We start from the raw sequence: 14,968 nt of genomic DNA on the forward strand, positions 1-14,968 counted from the left end.
CTACCTTGCAATTCACTTTCTTGCAGACATTTACAAAAAACTATATATAAACAAAGCCTGACCAGCAACCCCTGTACAAAAGAAGGCAAACTGAGCAAATAATAAAAAAATAACTTGAGTTGTAAAGATTTGTTGAAAATGAATCTGTAGCTTGTGGAATCAGTTTAGAGTTGTGGTGAGTACAGTTACCTTCACAGGTTCAGGAGGAAAAGAGTAGTAACTGGTCCTGAACCTGGTCGTATGTGACCGAAGGCTTCTGTCCTTCCTGCCCGATGGTAGTACCTGTAGTGAGAAGAGAACTTGGCCTGGATGGTGGTGATGGAAGCTGCCTTCTTGTGCTAGGGTAAATGTGCTCAGTGGTGGGGAGTGCTTTGCCTGTGATTCTCTGAGCTATGACCACCCATTTATTGTCAAATGACAGCATTAATTGTCAAAAGTAGCGAGGTACAGTGGAAAACTTTGTTTCCTGCCACTCATACAGAATTCTTTGCATTCATACCTTGAGGTAGTACAAGGGACAAGCAGTAACAGAGTGCAGAATGGAGTGTGACCGTTACAGAGGGGGTGCAGTGCAGGTCGACAGTAAGGTGAAAGACGATGAAAAGGTAGGTTGTGAGATCAGGTTTCCATCACATTGTATGAGGGGACCAAAGGTCTTCTAACAATGGGGTAGAAGCTGCCCTTGTGCATACCTTCAGGCCTTTGTATCTTCAGCCAGATGGGACCGGGTGGTTGACGAAGGGTGAGAATGAGTGAATAGCTACTAATAAGTCATTTAACTTTAGTAAAAAAAGGATTAAACTATCTATTCATTTATTTATTTAATTTACAACGCTTGTCCTTTTTTGCACATTGGTTGCTTGTCACTTTGTTTTTTGTGCGCATAGCTCCTAAGCAATTCACTTTCAAGGACTCTCTATAACTCACGCTCTCAGTATAATTTTTTAATCGGTTGTGTTTCTTCATTTTACTGGGAATGCCTGCAAGAAAGCAAATCATAAGGTAGCGTATGGTGACGTATATGTACTTTGATCGTAAATTTGCTTTGAACCTTAGAAATCCGTATCATTTCTGACAATGCAGCTCTCCCTCGACCGGGCCCTGGAGTGACTTGCCTGGAATGGGCTAACAGCCATACTCAGACATGCTGATCTTTAGTTGCCAGGCTCAACACTTCAGAGAGCCAGTGTGTAACTGCATCGTCCATGTCCATTCAGTTTTGACTTTCTCATGGTGCAAACTCAGCGTGCAGGTCTGCCCTCCCACTCTGCAGCTTGCACTAAGTCTGCGATGGAGGGCAGATGTCATGCGCTGAGGTTTGTATCCCGCATGCAGTTTGTATCCAGCTCCCCAGCTTTACATTGACAATAGCTGGGCTATAATGCACAATCTCATGCATTTGAATGGAGTCACGATCACTATAAAAGATAAATGGTTTGATCTTTACTTAATATTTCTAATTGGTTTCCAGCATTTAAAGGTACTTTGTATAAGATGATAAGAGGTACAGATAGAATGGACAGCCAGTGGCTTCACCCCAGGTGCTGGGAAGAACGTATGGGGAGTTTGGGGTGACACGGTGGCATTGTGGTTAGCATAAGGCTTTATAGTAGCAGTGACATGGGCTCGATTCCCGCCACAGTCTGTAAGGAGTTTGTGCGTTCTCCACGTGACCATGTGGGTTTCCTCCGGGTGCTCCGGTTTCCACCCACATCCCGAGACCTACCAGTTATTGTAAATCGTCCCATGATTAAGCGAGGATTAAATAGGTGGGTTGCTGGGCAGCGTGGCTCAAAGGGCCAGAAGTGGCCTATCCTGCAGCAAATCTCAATCAATCAATAAATAAATAAACAGATACATAAGTCATTTTACACAAAAATCTGTAAATACATGGAATGTGCTGCCAGGAGTGGTGGTGGTAACAGATACATTAGGGACATAAGATATTGTTAGACAGGCATATGTGTGAAAAAAATACAGAGCTGTGGTGGGGGGGGGTGGGGGGAGGCTTAGAGTGATCTTGGAGTAGATTAAAAGGCCGATGGGCCTGTATTGTGCTGCACTGCTCTATGTTCATTATTTAGTGTTCTAAATTGTCTTGAACTTATTTACAAAATCTCCTGAGGAATGACTAGCATCCAGGTATGGCTGTCCATGAGCTGTGCCTGTTTATACTACCTCACTTATACTGGTTGCCCCTCATGACTTGTTTCTCCTTGTGGGACGATGAGGACAGCAGGCCTGGCTTTTAGCTCAATTGGACCTAGATATACGCAAAATATAAGTGCAGCTGGGAGTAAAATGCAGGGAGCAAACCGATATGTACATCAAATCCAGTGTGATCTCACTGAGTCTGCTCAGCCCTCTCAGCTCTGCTCAGGTCAGTTGTTATAGCTCGGTGGGTGGGGAGAGTAGGGAGGAGAGAGGGAGCACACAGAGCTGCCCCATTCGCACCCATCAGAAGATGTCGGTTACAAGCAGAAAGCAGGAGAATGGGCTTTTAAAAAAATCAGCCATCATTGATTGGCAGAACAGACTCGATGGGCTGAATGGCCTAATTGTACTGCTATATCTTATGGTTATGGCCTAACCCCGTGGCAGCCAACAGATCCAAACCACCGGTCTCCCAAATGCTTGTTCACCCGTACAGACTGTCTATGCGTCAGGCATTAGTAGCTTGATGAAGATCTGCGATGGAGGGTTTATCACCATTGAATAGAGAATTGCAAGAGAATAGAAGTTCTCTCGAAAGTAAGGGGAAAGTCAAGCCTGGAAAGTGACAGTCTCAACCTATGGCACTGGGAAAGGAGGAGGTGGGTTGATGGTTAAGCACAGCAACTTTGGTAGGGCCTGTCACTAAACAAACTGTGCCACTCATCTCTGCCAGTCTTAGCACCAGAACTTGAAATTAGTCAGGAACGCTATCTGTCTTCTTTTGGGTTTTTGAGGCCCTCCCTTGGTGAGGGTCAACCCTGGATATTGTATCCCGGCTGTCCACATGATGCACAAGCCACGCAATCCAACATGGAGAGCAAGTGGTTGCCCGTGCATCAGGCTCCCACTCTCCATGCAGCTGATGAACCCAAAGAAATAGCGGAGACCAGTGCAGTTTGGCACCAACAGCAATGCAGGAGTAGTTAGTCAGTGTTGAACTCCATGTAGGACTGCCTTGCGGACTCCAGCTCCAGAATTTATCCTCAGGATTTACCCATGAAGCCTTCCCCATGAGTGGGTACAGCCACAAGGCAGCGGAGGTTTGAGATCAGAGATGAAAGGAGCAGCCAACCATGGCTAAAGAGACCCATCTGCCCAAAGCACCTGGTTTTAAGGCGCCTGTAACCCACATTTGCTCCTTCTCCTGTCTGTAGAAACAGCTCCACTGGGCTTAGTAGCTAAGCCACACATGAAGGCCAGGAGCTGGACTTGGTTGCCAGAGGCTATTTGAGACGCACACCATTGGGAGCATTTACTAGGTAGTGGGAGCTTATTTGCCACTACCTCCTATGGCTATGACAACCTTAAGGAACCATTTAGTTTCTTATTATAAATTAATTCATGGTGAATTCTAACCATATGGTACAGGTGCAGGAATCAGAGATCTGGAAGTTTCATCAGACCAGGTAGAATTGAGAAAACTTTTGAAAGGACGTGCTAAATCATTCTTTAATTATTGGTATTGTTATTGGTTTATAGTGAAATACAGTGAAAAGTTTCTTGTGTACAGTTTATACAGATCAAATCATTACACAGTACTTTGAGCTAGATTAAGGCAAAACAATAACAATGCAGAATAAAATGTAAAAGCTACCAAGAATGTGCAAGTGCAGGTAAATGATAAAGTGCGAGATCATAGTATTATTGGAATTGTTGTCTCTTTTGCATTTTGTCTTCAATATGCTGTAGTTTTTTCTCATCCTCTACGGCAGGTTCGAACTCTTGACTGGAGTTTTTCCTCCATCAAGGATAGTCTCCAATATTCTCCAGTTTATTTTCCTCCTCTGATACGGGTTCTAACTCCTGACTGGTGCCTTGCTCCATGGATACCAGTCCATCTCTGTAGCCTCAATCCAACTGGTCGACCTTCACATCAGAATTCGAAGCACGAGTTTGGGCTTGAAACGTTGTTTCCTGGTCACCACCATAGGCTGAAGTGTCTGCTGATGTTTCGATGCTTCACTATGTTGCCAGCAGGTACCACACATTAAAAGGAGTCACACACAACCATCATTCTCTGCTCAGACTTGGAGTGGAAACAATTCTGAAGGACTGTTTAAGGGGAAGAAGAACGCAGAGATTAACATGCACATGCAAAACAGTAAACAACATTTGGCCAGAATTTGACCTCTCTTGTGCAAATCCTGTCAGAACACTTAGGCAGACCCTCGTCAGAAGGCTGTGGCTTGCTTCCTTGATTATTAAAGTACCCCATCCCTCTTCATCCATTATTGAAAGTTCTAAACACCTGGGTAGATGTCTAGGTGCTTTCTTTAACTTCTATCATTAACATTTGCATCCATCCCCTCCTGTTATTGTTTCCAAATTCATGTTTGGTAGGAATTGATTGATGATTGTAATACCCAGGAAGTATACCAGAAGCTGGTACCTGTCGTGTTTACACTCTTGAAGGCTTTGGCTATTTCATTAAGTGTAATGCCGAACTTCTGGGATTTGGTCAAATGCAATCAAGTCAAAGTCAAAGTAAATACCATCAAAGTACACACCTTATTTTCTTACAAATATTTACAGGAACATTAAGAAATATAATAGAAAAACAAATAAGAAACAAAGTCTGACAAACAACCAATGTGCAAAAGGAGACAATTGTCAATTTAAAAAGAACACACAAATAAATAAATAATACTGAGAATGCGAGTTGCAAAGCCTTGAAAGTGAATCAAGGTTGTGGACTGAGTTCAGAGTTGAGGTGAATGAAGTTAGCCACTCTGGTTCAGCTCCTATATCACCATGACCCTACCCCCTTCCGTGGCAATAATGGACTAGAAAAATCTGAGAATGTCATTGTTGAACCAGGAGGCCGCAGCAATGGAGTGCAGGAGGAATTCTACGGTCTTATAAATGTATAAATTAATTTATTAAATTATTGATCTTATTTTAAGACCTCGGTCATGGGGGTTGACATGAAAAATACTGTCAACTTGCCAGTGCATCAGATGTTTCATCACTATCGTCTACTTTGCTGCAGGTCCTAACATAAACAAGCACATCAAGCTAAGGCGGTTACTTAAACTGCTCCCCTGCTGTTCATCAGAATAAACAAATCACAGACACCAGGAGTCGCTTCAAAGTCCCTAACATTCCAAGGAAAAGATACATCAAACACTAATCAAATTCTGTTCAGTAAGCTGACTGATAGCTGTTCAGACCAGCAGTACCGTAGACATCACACTCATACCACCAAAGTGAACGCAGTTTCAAACCAAGGCCTGCCCTGCGTCTGGTTGTGGACTGGTAAAAGTATCAGTTAAACACACACACACACACACAATCTTGTCTGCAGAAACTAGCAGAAAAGTGCAACCTCACCTGCTTTGTTCCGTTTTTGCGCACGTCTTGTTGAATATCTTGGGTTAAGAGGCAGGAGCTGCATTCTTAGATTCAATTGGTGTGAATAAACCCTCAAGTAGTTATGCCTGTGCTCTTCAAGTGACTCTGTTACAAACTTACAGTGAATAGATTTGCAATTCATGAGGATATTTAACTCATCCTTCTCTCACCCCCCCCCCCATCTTACCCTCACCTTATAGAACTTATTTAAGAAGTTTTCTTCTATTGAGTCAGAAGTGGAAAAGCTAGAACATAATATATAAATTATAAATTATAACTTATCTTACTTTTTCAAAGTTACCTTTGAGTGGAGTTCATTATTTGAGTGACTCATCATGAACTACAATAAATCAGTGTGAGATCACGTGCATTAAAATAAAACTTTGAACAAAGAGAGGGTTAAACATTTAGTTGGCTTTTTTCACCTTTGGACCATCCTGAGATTGTCAAAGCTGGGGCATGAATTCCTGAATGTTTTATCTCTCTTTCCCGGTGTTTACATTAATCCACGTGTTAGAGCACGTGATTCAAACTTCCCTCAACAGCCACAGCCAGGAGACTCTAAGCACAATCCGCATTGTAGGTACAAACTGTGGGCTTCACTGCAAAGTCTCAAAGTGCTTCAGCAAGATGGTGCACTCAGGACAGTCTGTCGCAGAGAGTGTGTCTTCTGTCAATCAGTCGTGAGGAGACTAATCAATGCTAATCACAGAGACGTCTGAAACTTCAGCTGCCATCAAACCTTCTTGGCCGAAGGTCACACAAAAGCAACTACATCAGTGAAAATAAACCCCAAAGACACGAGTCAAATTAGGTGAATACTTAATACATTTATTTGAAGTCATAAAATTGAAGGAGACTATTCACCCCATCAAATCCTTGGTCTGCTCTTGAGGAACATTCCGGTCTTTGTCATGACGTCCCTTGCCCATTATTCTCTCTCAAGTATCTTTCTAATTCCTTTTTGAAGGCATGAATTGGATTTGTTTCAACAGTAGTGAGACTAATCCATGCAGTATGTAATATCTTTCTCCTTCACAGCTTCACAGTCTTTTATCCAGAGATACAACTCTCTGCAGCAATGCCAAGTAGATTATGTCAAGAACTATTTAACTAAACCTCAGTCTAAAGTAATCCACATTTTTTGATTCCTCCTGTACTGAAATATGGGTACTACTACTACTACATTGACTCGGGCCTAGGGGGCCAGCATCGGGCACACTGATGGACTTCCCACTCCTCCCTCTCCCTCAGCAGTGTGTTCAGTTCATCTACATTAGCCACACCACTATCTGTAGGAGCGTGTTGACCGTAGTCTTGGGAGGGTGCCCACGGTTCATCCTTCCATGCTTGGGCTCCCATGTGATGACTAGGCTGGGAGGTAGCTCAGGGTGGTGTAGACAGTGCCCCGCTAGGTGCAGTCTTCTCACCTCCATTTTAGTGGTGAGCATCGGTAGGTTGTCATAGAGCTCGACGTTCGTCATGTGCTGTTGCCAACTCACGTCAAGAGCCATCCGGAGCATTTGTGTATAGCAACCGTCTAGAGACTTTCACTTGGTCTTGGTGAGTGTTCACGTCTCGCATCCGTACGTGAGAATCGACTCTATGACTGCTATGAAGATCCTCTTTTTGAGCCCTTTGGTCAGGTTAGATCTCCAGATTTCCTTCATGTCATTCGTAGCCCTCCACGCCAGCACCTTCCGTCTCTTTATGTCCTTCTCCGAACTCATCATTCTTGACCCGAGGTACTTGAAGTCTAAGACTTAATGGTATCATTCTTTACGGTCTTGAGAGTACCTTCGCCGCAGTTGAACGCCATGCACTCTGTCTTTTTACCATAAAACCAGAATGAACCAAAAGGGTCAGACCAGTTACACTCACAGATCTCTATTTTGCAGGTGACATAGTCCTGCTCTCTGACCAGATGGAGGAAGCACAGCAGCTACTGACAAAAGTGGAAACTGAGTGCAATAAAGTTAGACTTCACCTAAATGCTAAAAAGAGATATGGGTGATGGGGTGAAAATACGTCTCTAGCAAAGGAAGTGTAAGGCGCTGCTTCCCTCCATTAGCCCAAAGGTCAGCTTGGACAAAGAATAGAACCTGCTTAGTCCTTGATCAGGCTCAAGCGAAGCTATAGGAGCAGGTGGTGGATAATCGTATGAGCAGTTGTGGCATATCACAAATTCTGATTAGACAACCATTGACACCGGACAGACAATCTCTGAAGAGTATTGATAATGGTTGGAGTCACCCATTTTGTAAAGACACTGCCCAGAAGAAGAGAATGGCAAATCACATCTCTGGAAAAACTTTGCCAAGAATAATCATAGTCAAGACCATGATCGCCTACATCATATACATGGCACATAATGAAGGAATGGTACTGAGATATGATGAATCCAGTACTAAAGCAAGCACTGATGTGAGAGAGGTGTGATGAGGAAAGTGAAAGTATTGGTTAAAGGGACAACAGAGAAAGGAATTTCTTTTTTACCTTGCTCCAGGTAATAGATAATGATATATTGACTATCAAGCACTCCAACAGTATTAACTGTTCCTGGAACCAAACCACCGTTGACAGCATGGGAAAAGAACAACATGGTGGTTGTTAAAAAGAAATAAGATGTTACATGGTGTCATGGCAACTGTGTTATAAGAAGTAATCATTAGGTTAGAACACTTAAAATGTTAATTCTGCAGTTATCTAAAAAGGACACAAACAACTTCAAATTACATAGTACATTAAATATGGTAAAACACCCCAGAAGAATGTTGTCAAGTAAAATTTGGCTCTGAGCCACAATGGGTGATATCAACATAGTGGACTGAAAATTGGATGAAGGGGATAGGTTTTATCGATAATATTTCAGGAGGAGAAGGAGGTTGTGAGGAGATCAGATATATGAAGAAAATTCCAAAGCTTAAAGTTTTGACAACTGAAGACTTATCATCAGAATGTCTTCCATCTGAAACTTCAACTGTTTCCCTTGTGTCAACTCAAAGGATATATAGGACAGATTTAGGAATGGGGGAAGTCCTCGCAGTAATTGAAAGAACGATTAGAAGTTTAAAGTAGACATATTGCTTAAATAGAAGTCAGTGGAGGTCTAGAAGGTCTAGATGTGATGGATGGAGAAGACAATGTGAGGTTGGATGAACTCAGGTTTATGTGTAGTGGAATGTGGGAGGTTGGTAAGATTGCATTGGAGTTGTTCTGTTTATGTGTTTCAGTGATGTGGATGATTGTTTCTGTAGCAGATAAACTGAGGCAGAGATGGAGAACAACCATTACGAGCCATGGTTTAATTTGTTCGATAAAATGGAGCCAGGTGAGCACAGTCCTTCCCAAATGGGTAACAGCGCTGCTGGAGAAGGAAAAGATTGTAAACCATGTCAAAGGTTGTAGACATTGACTAGACATTGTGGACATGGATGTGATTCAATTAATAAGATTTGTCACGACCATATAGATGACAATGCTGGCTTTGATTGGAACTGCTCCAGCATAATGAAAGAGGCATGAATATAAATGAGAAGTTTCATTGGGAATTTCTAAAGATAAAAGGTTTTAGAGATTAGATTTATTTGTCATTTGTACTTTGAAGTACATGTAATGAAGTACGCAGATGGCACTAAACAGCGACTCCTTTGCTTGCATCTTCGGAAACAGCTTTATTTCCACCTTTAATATCTCTATTTTTCCCTTTCAGGGTTCTCTTGAAGACCCTGACCTGGAGTTACATGATGACTTCGGTTCTTCGCAGGATTGGGACCCAGTCTCTGGATTTCAGGACTGGCCGTTGTTCAGCATGCCAAGAGTTCGGCCTGAGAGCCTGGCTCGAATTCAGAAGCCTAAGGTCGTGGGGCTCTGGAGATGGGCGGATCGAGGATCAGTGTCACAGCAAGAGACCTGTGTGTTGTCAGGGGAGTCAGGATACCTGCTGTGGGCCCGAAGACCCGGGATCTTTGCGATCTTCAGGCACAGAGCTCAAAAAAAGAGATGTAACAGACTTTTTAACATCGTGAACCAGCTTCTTGTTTGTTATGTCTCCCCACTCGCTAGGAAAATGGACACACCTTTTTCTCCATTATTAGGGAGAGTCAGACTATGCAGTATATCAAATGCCAGGTGTAATGTGAAGTCTTTGGGGTAACTGCAAGTCTGTATCTTTGCTATTGCTTTGCTCACGCGTGAGTGCTTGATGATGGTGACACTGCTTGCTTTTCTGTGCCAGTGGTGGAGGGGGGTGGGGGATTGTTGCTCGCTGCCACTTCCGCGTGGGAGAGGGGAGCTGGGGGGACTTTGGGGTTCTAACATTTATCTGTCATTCATTCGTTGTTTTCATGGATGTTTGCGAAGAAAAAGCATTTCAGGATGTATATCGTGTACATTTTCTAACATTAAATTGAACCTTTGAACCTTCGAAGTTGTATAAGACGTTGGTGAGACCCAATTTGGAGAATAGTGTGCAGTTTTGGTCATATACCTACAGGAACGATGTAAATAAGGTTGAAAGAGTACAGAGAAAATTTACAAGGATGTTGCTGGGTCTGGAGGCCCTGAGTTAGATGGAAAGAATGAATAGGTTAGGCCTTTATTCCTTGAAACGTAGAAGATTGAGAGCAGATTTGATAGTGTGTGCTTAGAAAGACTTACTGTACATTCCCAAACCAAAATCCATGGATGAACCAGGAGGTATATTGTCTGCTGAAGTCTAGATCTGTGGTATTCAAGACTGGTGACCTAGGCCTGTACCAGAAAACCAGTTATGATTTGCGGAGGGCTATTTCCAGGGTGAAGAGGCAATTTTGAATGAGGTTGGAGGCGACATTGGTTGCAGGGCAACTCTGGCAGGGTTTTCAAGACATTACTTCCTACAAAGAAAAACCCAATAGCATGAAATGGCAGCAATGCTTCACTACCAGATGAACTCAATGCCCTCTGTGCCCACTTTGAGAGGGAGAACACAACTACAGCTGTGAAGATCCCTGGTGCACCTGATGACCCTGTGATCTCTGTCTCAGAAGCTGATATTAAGCCGTCTTTAAAGAGAGTGGAAGGTCCCGATGGAGTACCTGGTAAGGCTCTGAAAACCTGTGCCAACCAACTAGCAGGAGTAATCAAGGACATTTTCAACCTCTCGCTGCCATGTGTGGAAGCTCCCACTTGCTTCAAAAAGGCCACAGTTATACCAGTGCCTAAGAAGAATAATGTGGGCTGCCTTAATGATTATCGCCCGGTAGCACTCACATCAACAATGATAAAATGCTTTGAAGGTTGGTTCTGATTAGACTGACTCCTGCCTCAGCAAGGACCTGGACCCATTGCAATTTGCCTATTGCCACAATAGGTCAACAGCAGACGCAATCTCAATGGCTCTCCACATGGCTTTAGACCACCTGGACAACACAAACACTTATGTCAGCGTGTTGTTCATCAACTATAGCTCAGCATGTAATACCACTATTCCCACAATGATGATTGAAAAGTTGCAGAACCTGGGTGCCTGTACCTCCCTCTGCAATTCAATCCTCAACTTCCTAGCCAGAAGACCACAATCTGTGCAGATTGGTGATAACATATCCTCCGCACTGACAATCAACACTGGCACACGTCAAGGGTTTGTATTTAGCCCACTGTTCTACTCTCTATATACACATGACTGTGTGACTAGTCGTAGCTCAAATACTATCTATAAATTTGCTGATGATACAACCATTGTTGGTAGAATCCCAGGTAGTGAAGTGAGGGCGTACAGGAGTGAGATATGCCAACTAGTGGAGTGGTGTCACAGCAACAACCTGGCACTCAATGTCAGTAAGACGGAAGAGCTAATTGTAGACTTCAGAAGGGTAAGACGAAGGAACACATACCATTCCTCATAGAGGGATCAGAAGTGGAGAGAGTGAGCAGCTTCAAGTTCCTGGGTGTCAAGATCTCTGATGATCTAACCTGGTCCCACCATATCGATGTAGTTATAAAGAAGGCAAGACAGTGGCTGTACTTCATTAGGAGTTTGAAGAGATTTGGTATGTCAACAAATACACTCAAAAACTTCTATAGATGTACCACGGAGAGCATTCTGACAGGCCGCAACACTGTCTGGTGGGGGGGGGGGGGGGCTACTCCACAGAACTAAAAGAAGTTACAGAGGGTTGTACATCAACCCAGCTCCATCTTGGGTACTAGCCTAGAAAGTACCCAGGCCACCCCTCAAGGAGCAGTATCTTAGAAAGGCAGCATCCATTATTAAGGACCTCCAGCACCCAGGGCATGTCCTTTTCTCACTGTTACCATCGGGTAGGAGGTACAGAAGCCTGAAGGCAGACACTCAGCGATTCAGGAACCGCTTCTTCCCCTCTGCCATCCAACTCCTGAATGGACATTGAATCTTTGGACACGACTTCACTTATTTTTAATATACAGTATTTCTGTTTTTGCACATTTAAAAAAATCTATTCAATATTCGTAATTGATTTACTTGTATATTTATTATTATTGTTATTTTCTCTGCTAAATTTTGTATTGCATTGAACTGCTGCTGCTTAAGTTAACAAATTTCACGTCACATGCCAGTGATAATAAACCTGATTCTGATTCTGATATACAAAATTAGGAGGGGTATAGACAGAGTAAATGCAAGCAGCCTCTTTCCACTGAGTTTGGATGGGACTACAACGAGAGGTCATGGGTTAAAGATGATAGATGAAAAGTTTAAGGGTAACATGAGGGGAAATCTCTTCGCTCAGTGGGCCATGAAGTGGAGTGAGCCGTCAGCACAAGAGGTGCATGTGAGCTCGATTTCAATGCCTCAGAGAAATTTGGATAGGTACATGGATGGGAGGGGTATGGAGGGCTATGGTCCAGATACAGGTCAATGGGAGTAGGCAATCTAAATGGCTCAACATGGACTAGATGGGACAAAGGGCCTGTTTCTGTGCTGTACGTTTCTACGACTCTACTGAAACATAGAGTGGAATTGGTTGTTTGCCACCACAGTCCAAGGACGTGCTGGGGGCAGCCTGCAAGTGCTGCCATGCTTCTGGTGACAACGTAGCCTGTCCACGGACATTAACCCTAACTCGGATATGTCTTTGTAATGTGGGAGACAACCAGAGCGCCTGGAGGAAACGCATGAAGAATGGAGAAACTCCTTACAAACAGTGGCTGGAGTTGAACCCCAGTCACTGGCGCTGTTAAGCATTACTCTAGCTACTATGCCATTGTGCCACCTAGAAATGAGTGTTTTGGGAAACCACAGCATGTCCAAGAATTTGGAGGGAAATCCAATCTTAATGAGCGAACACGAGGAAATCTGCAGATGCTGGAAATTCAAGCAACACACATGAAATGCTGGTGGAATGCAGCAGGCCAGGCAGCATCTATAGGGAGAAGCACTCTCGGCGTTTCAGGCCGAGACCCTTCGTCAGGACTAACTGAAAAGAAAGATAGCAAGAAGGGGAGGGGGGAAATGAGAAATGATAGGAGAAGACCGGAGGGGTTGTGGTGAAGCTGAGAGCTGGAAAGGTGATTGGCAAAAGGGTTACAGAGCTGGAGAAGGGAAAGGACCATGGGATGGGAAGCCTAAGGAGAAAGAAAGGGGGAGGGGAGCACCGCTGCCTCCTGCACGCATGCTGAGCTCGTTGACTTCATTAACCTTGCCTCCAACTTTCACCCTGCCCTCAAATTTACCTGATTCATTTCCGACACCTCCCTTCCCTTTCTTGATCTTTCTGTCTCCATCTCTGGAGACGGCTTATCTACTGACATCTACTATAAGCCTCCAGACTCTCACAGCTACCTGGACTATTCCACTTCCCACCTTGTCTCTTGCAAACATGCTATCCCCTTAAAATGTGGCCACATGTCTTAATTCCACATCCCATTCCCATTCTGATATGTCTATCCATGGCCTCCTTACTGTCAAGATGAAGCCACACTCAGGTTGGAGGAACAAAACCTTATATACCGGCTGGGTAGCCTCCAACTTGATGGCATGAACATTGACTTCTCTAATTTCCATTAATGCACCACCTCCCCTTCTTACCCCATCCCTGATATATTTAGTTTTTCTCTCCCCTCCTCTTTTTTTTCTCTCTCTCTGCCCATCACTCTGCCTGTTCTCCATCTCCTTCTGGTGCTCCCCTCCCCCTTTCTTTCTCCCTAAGTATCCTATCCCATGATCCTTTCCCTTCTCCAGCTCTGTATCCCTTTTGCCAATCACCTTTCCAGCACTCAGCTTCACTCCAACCCCTCCAGTCTTCTCCTATCATTTTGCATTTCCCCCTCCCGATCCTACTTTCAAATCTCTTACTATCTTTCCTTTCAGTTAGTCCTGACGAAGGGTCTCAGCCCAAAACATCGACAGTGCTTCTTCCTATAGATGCTGCCTGGCCTGCTGCGTTCCACCAGCATTTTGTGTGTATTGCCTCAATCTTAATGAATTGTCTTGATACCACCATTAATTCACATGACACATTTTATCACAGAGCAATTATTATCCTCTGTAACTTGAGTGAATCCATTTCTCCATCTTCATATGTGTTCTTTTTTCTATGTTTGATAGGATGATGGTTTGCAAGTGTGTTTCTTATCTTGAGAAGTGATGATGTCAGAACAGAGGAGTGAGGAAGGATTACTCATAATGCTAGATAAAATGGGGGTCAAGAAGGGATGTTGGGAGGTTATTTGATTAATGGAAATAGAACTGATAGGGAAGGAAGTGGGCCTTGTGGATGAGATTTGCTGAGCCACATGAGGAGAAACAGGAGGAAAACTATAGAGACATCAGAATTCAGCCTTAAGCAAGGAACAAAGGATACGGGTTAGATTTGGCAGAGTAGAAAGGGGAGGGGACTAAAAGAAATGGGTTTTTAGTGTTGCTGTCAAAAAAATTAGTGATTTTCTCAGATAATATAATTGTAGGTTAGAATGAAGGCAACAGGGATGAAGGGATTGAGAAAAAATGCTGGCAATAGACAGAATGAAGAGTGTAATTTTGTGGTCACCAACCTTTTTAAGCGCAAGTCCAAGATCCCCTACCTCGGCCTTAGTGAAAGGCAAGATCGACCCCAAATCGACTAGTTACATGCATGCACACCAGGGCAGAAAAGACCAGAAGTAAAACCCTGCATCCTGGAAGTATAAATAATGTATGAACACCAGGGGTTCCCACCCTTTTTTTGCACCACGGACCGGTTTAATATTGACAATATTCTTGTGGACCGGCCAACGGGGTGGGGGGGGTTGGGGAGGGGGTTGTTAAACACAACCGAAATACAGCAATACTCAAAGCAGGTTCCTTATGTCCAGTCTATTCTGCAATTTAGTTTTCGTGGCTCACAGCTGCTGTCCCGCTTGCACACTTTTTTTTCCGCTGAAAAAACTCAATGGGTTTGTC

The sequence above is a fragment of the Hypanus sabinus genome, chromosome 9 (genome assembly GCF_030144855.1).
Source record: "Hypanus sabinus isolate sHypSab1 chromosome 9, sHypSab1.hap1, whole genome shotgun sequence".
Lineage (NCBI taxonomy): Eukaryota > Metazoa > Chordata > Chondrichthyes > Myliobatiformes > Dasyatidae > Hypanus > Hypanus sabinus.